This window comes from Salvelinus fontinalis, chromosome 20 (assembly GCF_029448725.1).
Source record: "Salvelinus fontinalis isolate EN_2023a chromosome 20, ASM2944872v1, whole genome shotgun sequence".
NCBI classification, from domain to species: Eukaryota; Metazoa; Chordata; class Actinopteri; order Salmoniformes; family Salmonidae; genus Salvelinus; species Salvelinus fontinalis.
The window spans coordinates 28,772,272-28,785,344 of record NC_074684.1 but is presented as its reverse complement, the minus strand read 5'-3'; the positions used below and the strand labels follow the sequence as shown (position 1 = coordinate 28,785,344).

Sequence of the window (13,073 nt, the reverse complement as noted above, 5' to 3'; positions counted from 1 at the left end):
AAATAGGCACATTCTTCTCTGCTCCCAGTCCTTACTGTACATGAGATGTGTGTTCTGTCAATATACCTGTTCAAAATAATGGTGAAAAAACACCTCTAAGAGTCACCATTAAATTATTTTGTATTTTTGGGAATTCTGTTCTTATTTTTTTTTTACTCTTAATATTACAATTATTGATAGAGGACCAACAAAAAAATTATGTTCTGAATCCATGTCAATGCTTTTTTTATTTAACCAGGTAGGCCAGTTGAGAAACAAGTTCTCATTTACAACTGCGACCTGGCCAAGATAAAGAAAAGCAGTGCGACAAAAACACATGGGATAACATGTTACACATGGGATAAACAAACGTACAGTCAAAACACAATAAAATAATCTGTATACAGTGTGTGAAAATGAAGTAAGGAGGTAAGGCAATAAATAGGCCATAGTGGCAAAGTAATTACAATTTACCAATTAACACTGGAGTGATAAATGTGCAGATGAGGATGCGCAAGTAGAAATACTGGTGTGCAAACGAGCAGAAAAACAAAAACATATGGGATGAGGTAGGTATTTGGTTGGATGGGCCATTTACAGATGGGCTGTGTACAGCTGCAGCGATCGTAAGCTGCTCTGACAGCTGATGCTTAAAGATAGTGAGGGAGATATAAGACTCCAGCTTCAGTGATTTTTGCAATTTGTTCCAGTCATTGGCAGCAGAGAACTGGAAGGAAAGGCGGCCAAAGTAAGTGTTGGCTTTCTGGATGACCAGTGAAATATACCTGCTGGAGCGCGTGCTAAGGGTAGGTGCTGCTATGGTGACCCGTGAGCAGAGATAAGGCGGGGCTTTACGTGACAGAGACTTGTAGATGACCTGGAGCCAGTGGGTTTGGTGAAAAGTATGTAGCGAGGGCCGACCAACGACAGGTCGCAGTGGTGGGTAGTATATGGGGCTTTGGTGACAAAACAGATGGCACTGATAGACCGCATCCAATTTGCTGAGTAGAGTGTTGGGGGCTATTTTGTAAATGACATCGCCGAAGTCAAGGATTGGTAGGATAGTCAGTTTTACGAAGGTATGTTTGGCAGCAAAGTGAAGGAGGTTTTGTTGCGAAATAGGAAGCCAATTCTAGATTTAATTTTGGATTGAAGATGCTTAAGATGAGTCTGGAAGGAGAGTTTACAGTCTAACCAGACACCTAGGTACTCATAGTTATCCACATATTCTAAGTCAGAACTGTCCAGAGTAGTAATGCTAGTCGGGCGGGCGGGCGAAGAGCATGCATTTTGTTTTACTAGCATTTAAGAGCAGTTGGAGGCCAAGGAAGGAGTGTTGCATGGCATTGAAGCTCGTCTGGCGGTTTGTTAAGTGTCCAGAGAAGGGCCAGAAGTATACAGAATGGTGTCGTCTGCGTATAGGTGGATCAAATTATCATCTGCAGCAAGAGCGACATCATTGATATATACAGAGAAAAAGAATCAGCCTGAGAATTGAACCCTGTGGCACCCCCCTAGACTGCCAGAGGTCCGTTCAACAGGCCCTCCGATTTGACACACTGAACTCTGAGAAGTAGTTAGTGAACCAGGTGAGGCAGTCATTAGAGAAACCAAGGCTGTTGAGTCTGCCGATAAGACTACGGTGATTGAGAGTCGAAAGTCTTGGCCAGATCGATGAAGATTGCTGCACAGTACTGTATTTTATCTATGGCGGTTATGATATCGTTTAATACCTTGAGCGTGGCTGAGATGAACCAGTGACCAGATCGGACACCAGATTGCATAGCGGAGAAGGTACGGTGGGATTCGAAATGGTCGGTGATCTGTTTGTTAACTTGGCTTTCGAAGACTTTGGAAAGGCAGGGCAGGATGGATATAGGTATGTAACAGTTTGGGTCTAGAGTCTCCCCCTTTGAAGAGGGGGATGACCACGGCCACTTTCCAATCTTTAGGAATCTCAGATGAAACGAAAGAAAGGTTGAACAGACTAGTAACAGGGATTGCAACGATGGAGGTGGATAATTTTAGGAAGAGAGGGTCCAAATTGTCTAGCCCATCTTATTTGTAGGGATCCAGATTTTGCAGCTCTTTCAGAACATCAGCTATCTGGATTTGGGTGATGGAGAAGCGGGGGGGGGGGGCTTGGGCCAGTTGCTGCGGGGGGTGCAGAGCTGTTTGCCGGGGTAGCCAGGTGAAAGCATGGCCAGCCATAGAGAAATGCTTATTGAAATTATTGATAATGGTGGAATTATCGGTGGTGACAGTGTTTTCTAGCCTCAGTGCAGTGGGTAGCTGGGAGCAAGTGCTCTTATTTTTCATGGACTTTAGTGTCCCAAAACTTTTTGGAATTAGTGTTGCAGGATGCAAATTTCTGTTTGAAAAAGCTAGCCTTTTTGAAAGGGGCATGATTAATTAAGATGGTGAGGAAAGCACTTTTAAAAGAACAACCAGGCATCCTCTACTGACGGGATGAGGTCAATATCCTTCCAGGATACCCGGGACAGGTCGATTAGAAAGGCCTGCTCGCAGAAGTGTTTTAGGGAGCGTTTGACAGTGATGAGGGGTGGTCGTTTGACCCATAACGGACGCAGGCAACAAGGCAGTGATCGCTGAGATCCTGGTTGAAAACAGCAGAGGTGTATTTAGAGGGCATGTTGGTCAGGATGATATCTATGAGGGTGCCCATGTTTACAGATTTGGGGTTGTACCTGGTAGGTTCCTTGATAATTTGTGTGAGATTGAGGGCATCTAGCTTAGATTGTAGGACTGCCGGGGTGTTAAGCATATCCCAGTTTAGGTCACCTAACAGTACGAACTCTGACGATAGATAGGGGCAATCAATTCACATATGGTGTCCAGGGCACAGCTGGAGCTGAGAGGGGGTCTATAACAAGCAGCAACAGTGAGGGACTCATTTCTGGCGAGATGGATTTTTAAAAGTAGAAGCTCGAACTGTTTGGGCACAGACCTGGATAGTATGACAGAACTCTGCAGGCTCTCTCTACAGTAGATAGCAACGCCGCCCCCTTCAGCAGTTCTATCTTGACGGAAAATGTAATTGGGGAAGGAAATTTCAGAATTTAAAAATCACAAGAGCAATTTTGAGGTCTGAAAAAAATGATGTGCAACTCCCCTTTAATTGCGCATTCAGAAAGTGGGGAATGTGTCAGTGTAGTGATGTTTGTTAGGCTTACTGCTGCAGCACGTTATGGCAGCGTTTGCAAAAGGATGGCCACCCAATTGATAAAAATAATCATATCTTTGTCAGGTAAGCCTACTTTGCAGTTAACATTTAATTGAGTTTTTGCAGAAAGTCTGTCTACCCACAAGATGGTTATCATTACTAGCACGGCTAACTGGCAACATACTGAGTGATAGACAAATGCACATACCAAGCAGACAGAGGCAAAAGGAAATATTGCCAGAAATTAATTGGCAGATTTTGTGTTAATTTGGGCTTTTTAAGCCAATAGTGGCTAACCAGGGGTAGGATAATGTCAATGTGGTTTTGGTTGAATAGTAGCCAAGAGCTTGTTTATGAAAGTTTGCGATGGGAACACATGAAAAACATGCATGTACTTTCAGAATTGCTTGGTGAGCTACTCATACACGTTGGCTGCGAGCTACCGGTAGCTCGCGATCTACCCGTTGGGAGAACTGTGTACCGTGTCCTAGACCTAATACTGCAGCATACCCAGCCTCCTTTTCCCCTACGAACTACCACAGTGAACACAGCTCTGTTACTGGCTCAGCAGCATTCAGAACAACTCAAAACTTAGCCATCGTGTGAGCTCTACCTGGTGGACAATCGCAGAACTTGAGAAGTAAAGCAATGCAAGGAGAGTGAGGCCTGCAGTAGGGGGGGGGGGGGGGTGTAGTTGGAGCAGCTGTCATGGAAGGGGAGAGAGTATGACCCAATGACCGCATGAGGAGGTTATGTCTGCCATGATCAGGCAATGGTGGAAGCTTTACACATATTTTTTTTTAAACGTTTCTCTTCTCGCCGATGCGCCCAGCAGCGTTCCGAGGCACTTTCTCAAAGTCAGTCTGGGCTTTGCTTTCCGCATTCTCTTCTGAGCATTAGCCGTCTTGGATTCCTTATCCTTCTCGGACCTTTTAGTCTTCTGCGCCTCGGAAGTAAGTCCTTTTTGGGTGTCCTTACCTACACCACGGTACATGGAGGCATCTGGCAAAAGAGACAGAAATGGATTAAACTACATTAGATGTCATAGGGCTAATTTTCCACTATCAGAAGCGGAGGAACAAGACCTAAGCACAGCCAATAATGTGATTCAAGGAAGTAAACATGTATTCTTAAACTAATTGTATATTTGGCCACTTAGTGGCAAGGCTGCCAATAAGTGAGGAAGTCTCAATCTCACAACTGGAAGAAAGTAATACTCCACAACAACAAAAGTGTTACTGTGTAGCTGTACTTACAGCGAGGACAAAAGTGTTACTGTGTAGCTGTACTTACAGCGAGGACAAAAGTGTTACTGTGTAGCTGTACTTACAGCGAGGACAAAAGTGTTACTGTGTAGCTGTACTTACAGCGAGGACAAAAGTGTTACTGTGTAGCTGTACTTACAGCGAGGACAAAGGTGTTACTGTGTAGCTGTACTTACAGCGAGGACAAAAGTGTTACTGTGCAGCTGTACTTACAGCGAGGACAAAAGTGTTACTGTGTAGCTTTACTTACAGCGAGGACAAAAGGCTCCAAGCACAAAGCGCTTCACTTCCAGTAGCACCCCATTCACTACCAAGTCTCTCCTGGCCTGGAATGTTGTGAAGTGCATTGCTAGCCACCAGTCCTTTCTGTTCACCAACTCCTCTGCAACAATCTTCAGCCATTGTTTTGTAAAGGAAAATATCAACCAGTTGAATTACAAGTATTGAATAAGAAACAAATTATGCATAATATTACATTTTGTCAATTAGTAATGAGAAGAGATACAAGCAATGTAAGGTGACTAATTTACTTGGAATGAGAGGAACTTCAAAATCATCCTTTTGAGAGAGAAGTATGGATTCATGCAGCCATCCTTACCTGAGCCTCAGCCTCTTGACGATAGTCATCAAATGGTTCCAGACATCCAAGTTTCTCCTCCAACTGGATAAGTCCAGGAGATCCAGAACCACACCTAGAGCCTTCTGAAGATCACCCTCTCTGAAACAAATGGATTCTTCCTTTACTATGAACACCTTCAAGTGACCAACGTCAATGTGAAGGGCGCATCCACCAAAACATTCATCTTAATGTGTAAAAGCCCCTGTTTCATGCACAACATTGAAAGAATGGCCAGACCATCAAGATACACCATAAATTGGCTATTTTTCCACATTTTACATGCTAGGGCACAGTGTCCTTACCTCTTAAGGATCAGTTTTTTCGATTTTCACATAAAATGACATACCCAAATCTAACTACATGTAGCTCAGGACCTGAGGCAAGGATATGCATATTCTTGATACCATTTGAAAGGAAACACTTTGAAGAAGTTTGTGGAAATGTTAAATTGATGTAGGAGAATAACACATTAGACCTGGTAAAAGATAAAAAACTGTTTGTATTATTTGTTCCACCATCTTTGAAATGCAAGAGAAAGGCAATAATATTTTATCGCAGCGCAGGCACAATTTAGATTTTGGCCAGTAGATGGCATCAGTGTGTGCATAAAGTTGCAGATTGAAATGCTTCGCTGGAACAATACTGGACAATATTTTGTATCAAGTCTGCCCAAATGTGCCGAATTGGTCAATTGATACATTTTCAAGTACATAATAACTATAGAGAACATACAAAAATTATATGGTAATAAACATTAAGTTTACACACTCCCAGGAATGTCATACATGATGGATCATTAGCTTATACACCAACTTTCACACATCTAGATGGCCGGGCGGAGTGGGGAAAAAGGGCCAGAGGGCGGGCTGACTTCTGAGAATTCATAGGCGATCGAATAAACCCCCACTTCCTTCCATTCTGCTAGCAAACGTGCAATATTTGGAAAAAATATTTAAAAAATAATAATAAAAAAATAAAAAAGATGACCTACGCAGAATTTTAAACTACCAACGGGACATTCAAAACTGTAATATTTTATGCTTCATGGAATCGTGGCTGAACGACGACATTATTAACATACAGCTGGCTGGCTATACGCTGTATCTGCAGGATAGAACAGCTGCGTCTGGTAAGTAAAGGGGCTGCGGAAAACATATTTTTATAAAAAAAAACAGCTAGTGCACGATATCTAAGGAAGTCTCGAGGTTTTGCTCGCCTGAGGTAGAGTATCTCATAAGCTGTAGACCACACCATGTACCTAGAGAGTTTTCAGCTGTATTTTTCAGCTGTCTAAATACCACCACGGACCGATGCTGGCACTAAGACCACAGTGAATGAACTATTCCGCAATAAGAAAAGAGGAAAAGCCTCACCCAGAGCATGTTAAATGTGCAACCAGAGGAGAAAAAAGTGTCTCTAGACCACCTTTACTCCACACAGAGACGCATGCAAAGTTCTCCCTCCATTTGGCAAATCTGACCATAATTCTATCCTCCAGATTCCTGCTTACAAACAAATAAAAATCAGGAAGCACCAATTACTCGATCAATAAAAAAAATGTGGTCAAATGAAACAGATGCTAAGCTACAGGACTGTTTTGCTAGCACAGACTGGAATATGTTCCCGTGATTCTTCCTATGGCATTGAGGAGTACACCACATCAGTCATTGGCTTCATCAATAAGTGCGTCGATGACGTCGTCCCCACACTGACCGTACCTACATACCCCAACCAGAAGCCATGGACTACAGGCAACATCCGCACTGAGCTAAAGGCTAGAGCTGCCGCTTTCAAGGAGCGGGACTCTAACAAGGAAACTTAAAGAAATCCCGCTATGCCCTCCGACGAACCATCAAACAGGCAAAGAATCAATATAGGACTAAGATGAAATTGTACTACACCGGCTCTGATGCTCGGCGGATGTGGCAGGGCATGCAAACCATTACAGACTACAAAGGGAAGAACAGTCAAGAGCTGCCCAGTGAAATGAGCCTACCAGATGAGCTAAACTAGTTCTATGCTAGCTTTGAGGAAAATAACACTGAAACATGCATGAGAGCACCAGCTGTTCCGGAAGACTGTGTGATCACGCTCTCCGCAGAAGATGTGAGTAACACCTTTAAAACAGGTCAACATTCACAAGGCCGCAGGGCCAGACGGATTACCAGGACGTGTACTGCGAGCATGCGCTGACCAACTGGCAAGTGTCTTCCCTGACATTTTCAACCTCTCTCTGTACGAGTCTGTAATACCAACATGTTTTAAGCAGACCACCATAGTCCCTGTGCCCAACACCACAAAAGGTAACCTGCCTAAATGACTACCGACCCGTAGCACTCTCGTCTGTAGCCATGAAGTGCTTTGAAAGGCTGGTCCTGGCTCACATCAACACCATTATCCCAGAAACCCTAGACCCACTCCAATTTGCATACAGCACCAACAGATCCAGAGACAATGCAATCTCTATTGCACTCTACACTGCCCTTTCCCACCTGGACAAAAGGAACACCTATGTGAGAATGCTATTCATTGACTACAGCTCAGCGTTCAACACCATAGTGCCCTCAAAGCGCATCACTAAGCTAAGGACCCTGGGACTAAAACACATCCCTCTGCAACTGGTTCCTGGACTTCATGACGGGCCACCCCCATGTGGTAAGGGTAGGTAACAACATCCGCCATGCTGATCCTCAACACAGGGACCCCTCAGGGGTGCGTGCTCAGTCCCCTCCTGTACTCCCTGTTCACTCATGACTGCACAGCCAGGCACAACTCCAACACCATGATTAAGTTTGCCGATGACAGCAGTGGTAGGCCTGATCACCACCAACAACGAGACAGCATATAGGGAGGAGGTTAAAGACCTGGCCGTGTGGTGCCAGGACAACAACCTCTCCCTCAACGTGATCAAGACAAATGAGATGATTGTGGACTACAGGAAAAAGAGGACTGAGCACTTCACCATTCTCATCAACAGAGCTGTAGGGAAGCAGGTTGAGAGCGCCAAGTTCCTTGGCGTCCACATCGCCAACAAACTAACATGGTCCAAGCACACCAAGATAGTCGTGAAGAGGGCACAACAAAACCTATTACCCCTCAGGAGATTGAAAAGATTTGGCATGGGTCCTCAGATCTTCAACGGTTCTTCAGCTGCACCGTCGAGAGCATCCTGACTGGTTGCATCACTGCCTGGTATGGCAACTGCTCGGCCTCTGACCGCATGGCACTAGAGGGTAGTGCGAAAGGCCCAGTACATCACTGGGGCAAAGTTTCTTGCCATCCAGGACCTCTATACCAGGCAGTGTCAGTGGAAGGCCTAAAAATGGTCAAAGACTCCAGCCACCCTAGTCATAGACTGTTCTCTCTGCTTCCGCACAGCAAGCGGTACTGGAGCACCAAGTCTAGGTCCAAGAGGCTTCTAAACCGCTTCTACCCCTAAGCCATAAGACTCCTGAACACCTAATCAAATGGCCACCGAGACTATTTGCATTGCCTTGAATTGTTTTGAACAGGACAATGACCCAACACACCTCCAGGCTCTGTAAGGGCTATGTGGCCAAGAAGGAAAGGGAAGGAGTGCTGTATCAGGGAAAGGGAGGTACCTAGTCAGTTGTCCAACTGAAATGTGTCTTCCGCATTTAACCCAACCCCTCTGAATGGGAGAGGTGCCTTAAGTCGACATCCACGTCTTCGGACAGTGGGTTAACTGCCTTGCTCAGGGACAGAACGACAGATATTTACCTTGTCAGCTCTGGGATTCGATCCAGCAACCTTCCGGTTCCTGGCTAAACGCTCTAACCACTAGGCTACCTGCCGCCAATGACCTGGCCTCCACAATCACCCCGACCTCCCCCCAATTGAGATAGTTTGGGATGAGTTGGACCGCAGAGTGAAGGAAAAGCAGCCAACAAGTGTCCAGCATGTGGGAACTCCTTCAAGACAGTTGGAAAAGCATTCCTCATGAAGCTGGTTGAGAGAATGCCAAGTGTGTGCAATGCTTTCATCAAGGCAAAGGGTGGCTACTTTGAAGTAGCATTTCTTCATGTACCGGTAGAGGTAGACATGGGCATTAGGGGGGCAAACTGTTGTCATAGGTATAGTCATTCAGAACCTTCACAGCTCCCTCGTGATCGTTGTAGAATTCCAGCATCTGCCATTGACACATACAAGTCAAAACATTCTCATCATAGGCAGTGTGATAAGGGAACGTAGTTCAATGAAGGGAAAAGGGGATGCCAGGGGTCGTGTTCAGTAGGGCAAATCGTAGCAAACCACTTTGAAACGCAAAATGAAAATAAGTGTAAAGTTCAAGTAGTACCATTCCCCATTCTGTTTTGAAATGTTTTCTCCTGTTTCATGCCTACTAAACACAAACTAATACTTACGTCAATGTAACCCAGAACAAAAAGATCCCAGACCCCAGTAAGCTTCATGATATCCTTCAGGTTGACAGAGGATTGGCGGAAGTAGCTGTGCATCTCTTGAATGACACCACCATCATACTCATCTGAAATTATGATGTCAAAGTCCATGTTAAGCTAAGGCACCACAGTTTCTGGTTACTCTTTGTTTTACCATGATGTTTGAAATGCATTGGAATTATGTCCCAAAAAGGCACAGTTACATCATCTGTCCAGTAGATGGTGATGTCTATACTCTTTTTTTAACTAGGCAAGTCAGTAATAACAAATTCTTATTTCACAATGACGGCCTACCCCGGCCAAACCCTCCCCTAACCCGGACAACGCTGGGCCAATTGTGCACCGCCCTACGGGACTCTCGATCGCGGCCAGTAGTGATACAGCCCGGGATCGAAACAGGGTCTGTAGTGACGCCTCTAGCACTGAGATGCAGTGCCTTAGGTCTCCCGAGTGGCACAAATGAAGATTTTTTACTATCGATGTAATTGACACCAATGAATAATGGATGTTTGGGGGTTGCCAGGTATCTATCCTCTTACCTGTGTTGGAGACGGTGCCCCCCACCCCACCAGATGAAGCAATCCAGGAAGCCACTGAATGACTGGATCAGCTTAATCCGCTGGGACTGATCAGCTGACTGCTTGCCGTACCTCCAGCTCTCAACGATGGACAGCTGACGCTTGGCGTACTCAAACTGCCCGTTCACCAGGTGAAACGAGTGTTCCAGACAGATCTACTGGACAAAACACTTCCTCAATATACATTCACATACAGTAACAGTCAATGGTTTGGACACACCTACTCATTCAATTGTTTTTATTTTTACTATTTTCTACATTGTAGAATAATAGTGAAAACATAAATATTATGAAATAACACATATGGAATCATGTAGAAACCCCAAAAAGTGTTTAATCAAAATATTTTATATTTGAGATTCTTCAAAGTAGACACCCAATTCAGAAAATTAAGAACTTTGACAGTGCTATGATGAAACTGGCTCTCATGAGGACCGCCACAGGAAAGGAAGAGCCAGAGCTACCTCTGCCCACAGAGCATAAGTTCATTAAAAAGTTACCAGCCTCAGAAATTGCAGCCCAAATAAATGCATCAGAGTTCAAGTAACAGACATCTCAACATCAACTGTTCAGAGGAGACTGCGTGAATCAGGCCTTCGTGGTCAAATTGCTGCAAAGAAACCACTACTAAAGGACACCAATAAGAAGGAGACTTGCGGTGGAAATCTATCCTTTGGCCTGATGAGTCCAAATAAGACATTTCTGGTTCCAACCGCCGTGTCTTTGTGAGACGCAGAGTAGGTTAACGGATGATCTTCGAATGTGTGGTTTCCACCGTGAAGCATGGAGGAGGAGGTGTGATGGTGTGAGAGTGTTCTGCTGGTGACACTGATTTATTTAGAATTCAAGGCACAGTTAACCAGCAATATGTCATCCCATCTGGTTTGCGCTTAGTCTGACTATCATTTGTTTTTCAACAGGACAAATGACCCAACACACCTCCAGGCTGTGTAAGGGCTATTTGACCAAGAAGGAGAGTGATGGAGTGCTGCATCAGATGACCCGACCTCCACAATCACCCAATCTCAACCCACTTGGGATGGTTTGGTATGAGTTGGACTGCAGAGTGAAGGAATAGCAGCCAACAAGTGCTCAGCATGTGTGGATACTCCTTCAAGACTGTTGGAAAAGCATTCCAGGTGAAGCTGGTTGAGAGAATGTCAAGAGTGTGCAAAACTATCAAAGGAAATGGTGGCTAAATTGAAGAATCTCAAATATAAAAAAACATTTTTTGTGTTTAACACTTTTTTGGTCTCTACATGATTCAATGTGTTATTTCATAGTTTTGATGCCTTTATTATTCTAAAAATAAAGAAAAACCCTTGAGTAGATGAATCCACACTTTTGACTGGTACTGTACATTTCCATGTTAAACACATTGTTACATATTCCATCCATTTGTTTGTTTTTGAAGGTGTCATACTGGCTCAAAACATAATAAAAGTATTGACTTTTTTAACCTATTGGCCTATATTGACTTTTTTTTTTTTACCCTATATTGACTTAGGGTCCTTTAGGAAAGGTGATAGTAAAAAAAATGGATGCAGAGGTGAAGGAAAGAAGATAAGGAACATACCTTCAGGTAATGTTTTACTCCTGAGTGTTTCACTCAGGCATAGAAACTGTTGTAGTCTTGCAGCTTCGAGATGGAACGGTGGTGTAGTATCTGTGCTTGTCCTCCAAATTATCTGAAAGACAATGTTTGAAGAAATCAAATTTTGCATTTCGACAGTACTTTGAGTTAATTTTGTGAGTGTTTAGTCAGAGCAGAGCAAATATATACCTACCTCAGCGTAGCGTTGTGGAATGTCCTCCAGTGTTCGTAAGTAACTGGACATGTACTCAGCAGCTTCCTGCCATCTATAGTGTAGGAGGGCCTCCTTGATGTGCTGGAGGCAGTTCATTGTGGTCTTGTGAAAACCAGTCTCACGGTGTGTCTCTGTGATTATACAGGAGACAGACTGGTTACTAGGTCTAAGAGATCTTACACAATGATGAACACGATAATCAGGTATATAGTCGTGCGTTCTCGTGGCGCGATGGGTCCAGAGCAGCATAAACAGCCGCAGGTAGCACATTGTCAAGACAATAAACTAGCTGTTCACATATTCGTCTACAAAATGTATTTTATAAAGTACCTTTAAATATAGTTGGCTCCGAGGGAGGTTGGCTGCTTGATTCGTTTTCTGTTGATTGATTCATCATCTGAAGAGTCATTTTCGCACAGTTCTCCTGGCAACCTCAGTTCTGAATCAAGATCATCCATGACACAGTTTGAAGTTCGACCCATTTCGTAGACAATCATGTGAAAGCCCACAATATGTCATATTCTGGCAAAATATAAATGTAGTTAGTTTAGTAAAATGTGAATTTGCTCCAAACCCCATGCATGCTTTTCATTAAAACAGTTACCCTAGTGGACGCTCTAACAATGACATTAAATCTTCAAAAATGAAGGCAAACGGGAGGAGGCAAGATCAGGTGGGACCATTCTAGCCATTGACAGGGCAGATACGCGTGTGAACAAAAAGCACAACGGTTACCACAACCACAAAGTCAGAATTGGCTGTGGAAATGTATAAAAACAAAAATGAGATTACATTTAAGGTTAAGTATAAGGTTAGCAGTGTGGTCAAAGTTATTTTTAAAATAACATTTTAAGAAGATACATTGTAGAAATAGGCGGGTTTATGACTTTGTGACTGGTGTAACTAGTAACGACCAGGCACAACGGCGATATAAAGTGTTTTTTCTCAAAGTTGCCGGGATGTCACTTGTTCTACTTATTTCAGTACACTAGTAACAGCCTAATAATTACGAAACTTCTATTCAATCAAATAAGTCACACGTAGTAAATAAGCCATTCAATGTTTTGTTAACCAAATTCGACACGCTCTCATTGACCTCCATACAAAAACTGCTCGCTTGATGAGCGGAAAGAAACGAAAAATTGCCATCTGTATAGAAGACAGATTTTGCGGCCAGCTCTCGCTTCGCATCTTCCTCTCTGGTTCAAAACATGCCTCA

General features: G+C 43.8%; 1 pseudogene; it reads right to left on the bottom strand.

Annotated features, from left to right (window-relative positions):
* Positions 1 to 208: 208 nt before the first annotated feature.
* On the bottom strand, positions 209 to 13,060 carry LOC129817656 (TATA box-binding protein-associated factor RNA polymerase I subunit A-like; annotated as a pseudogene).
* Between the last annotated feature and the right edge of the window lie 13 nt (positions 13,061 to 13,073).